The sequence below is a fragment of the Dromiciops gliroides genome, chromosome 1, assembly GCF_019393635.1.
Source record: "Dromiciops gliroides isolate mDroGli1 chromosome 1, mDroGli1.pri, whole genome shotgun sequence".
NCBI lineage: Eukaryota > Metazoa > Chordata > Mammalia > Microbiotheria > Microbiotheriidae > Dromiciops > Dromiciops gliroides.
The window spans coordinates 418,588,671-418,591,242 of NC_057861.1; positions in this window are offsets into that span (position 1 = coordinate 418,588,671).

The following is a 2,572-nucleotide window of genomic DNA, read 5'->3' on the forward strand; positions in this document are numbered from 1 at the left end:
GGGTCCTTCTACTGATTTTACAATAATTAATAAAATAACTGAAAGAACAGAAAAGGTGAGCCCCACATATGTGTGGGTATACATATATATACATATGTATACATATACCATATATGGAACTACGGTTCTATAAAGTGGGAGGACTTTTTTTTTAAACTTTTTAGGGAAGGCAAGGTAAAACAACTTTTAAAAATACATCTTTATAAACAGATAACTGGCTAAAAGATTAAATGGCTATTTTTTACTGATGCTAATAAAAAGGTATTAGTGAGAAAAATGAACTTTTTTTTCTTAAAGATACCTTGGAAATTTTATCATGGTTTAAGCTGTAATTCCTTGAAAAATGAAACTTAGAAAAAAAACCTTGTGGCATGCTTATATATACATTGATATTTTGAAAAGTAATGACATGACCTCTTAAGTTGTCACTTTCATATCATTAAAGTGTAAGCTTCGTAAGGGCAGGGAATTATGTCTCCTGCTTTTAATGTGACACAGTAAATAATTACATAGGAACTCAGTTTGGTGGTGCAGAAATAGCCTCTGCACATGGTTTTGCCAAACTGAAACTTGACATCCTTGGCTTTTATGAAAAACAAAACCAAAAAGACTATGGAGTGTTGGTCATTGAATGTATATTAAAATGATACAGTTTTTGCCTAAGTATTTTTATAATTTTTATATTTCAAATAAATATCTCATCACCAGTTTTTAATATTGGATAAAGTTAACCCAAACATTTTCATTGTTGTTGCTAGCCTCATTTATTTCATAAAACCTTTTACCCAGACACTTAAGTGGCCCAACTTTCAAAATATGTATTAAACTTATCAGCATTTAGATTATCCACTTTATCTCATTCTTTATTCTTCTGGGCTAGAGTGTGACCAAGAAATAAAAATTATTTTTAACATTAGCCAAAGTAATCAGCCATTGCTCATCAGAAACATTCTAAAAGTCTTAATATTAATGGATTTGTAATTTTATGATAATGCATTTGAGAATTGACCATTTCCATTCAGCTTAAATTGAGCACTTGTGTTAGTTGATTTGCAAAATACAAAAGTAGTCTATGATGTGACTAAAGTAACAGTTTCATATGGGACTACAGGAAGATAGTCTTTTTGCCTTTTTGCCAGATCATACACTGTAGGAATTTGGAATTAGGGCCATACATTATCTAGTCATCCAGACACTTATTAAGTTCCTACTATGTGAAAGGGACTGGGGATATAAACACTAAATGAAAATTTTCATTCTTAATGAGCTGACATTCTAAGAAGGGAAGGAAAGATGGATGGATGGATGGATGAATGGATGAATGAATGGGAAAAGCATGCATTAAACAGTTACATCCTAAAGTACTGTGCTAAGCCCTAGGGATACAGATAAAAAAGTGGATACAAGCCATTGTTCACAAAGAGCTCATTCTAATGGCATGTAGATGACAAATTTCACCTGTAAATCAGATGGAAAATTCTCACTGTCCTAAAGTGTGCAAAATGAGTGGTAATACATCATCAATATTGATTCGATTGAGAAAGATCATCTTGTTTCTGATTTGAACCATGTAACAGTGACAACAACTTTGGTGTCAACACTTTTCTGGGTCTTCCCTAGATGTATATGTAAATTTACATATGTACATGTGTTAGTAAACATGTAAATGTAGACAGAAAATGGAGAATACACAGATATAAGGCAGTTTGGGAGGAAGAACAGATGGTGATGCTTGAGTTAAAGGAAGAGAGGAATTCTGTGAGATGGGGGTGAAGAGCAACTGCATCCCAAGTAGGAGAGCCAGCCAGTACAGAAGCAAGGGGGCAGGAGGTGGAGTATTGTCTCTGAGGCACAGAAGGTAGGCATGTATGGCTGATGGTAGATTTTGTGGAGGGGGGTAGTATTGTGGAAGGTTTGGAAAGTTAAAGGAATTGCTATTTATTGGAGAACCGTTAGGGAGCCGCTGAAGTTTAATGCATAGAGTAGTTACATAACTACTTTGGCAGCTTTGTGGAGGATGGATTGGTGTGGGGAAAGATTTGGATCAGGGAGAAAAATTAGGTTGTTGCCATAGTTTAGGTGGAGGGCCTGAAGTAAGGCGACAGCTGTGAGACTGAAGAAAAGGTCAGACTAGAGATCCTGTCGAGGTAGAAACAGCAAGATTTAGCAACTGATTAGATATAAGAGGTAAGGAGGATAATAACCTTGAGGTTGCAAATTTGGGAGACTGGAAGGATGTTTGGTCCCTTTGGCAGAAATAGGAAAGGGAAGATTAGTAGATTCCTGGGAAAAGATAATGAGTTCTAGTTTGTACATGTTGAATTTGAGATATTTCCAAGACACCAAATAGGCGATTGATTGCTCTGGGGAGAAACAGGTTGGCTATAGATCTGTGAGTCATCAAATAAACCCTTGGGAGCTGATGGAAGTCAACTGTGAGGATCCAGGAGTCTTGGCAAATGCCCATAGAAGGTGTAATGGATGATGAACCAACACAAGACTGGGGATCAGTTAGGTAAGAGAACCTATGTCCAGAATCTCAAAAACCTAGAAAGGAGTAAATATCTAGGAG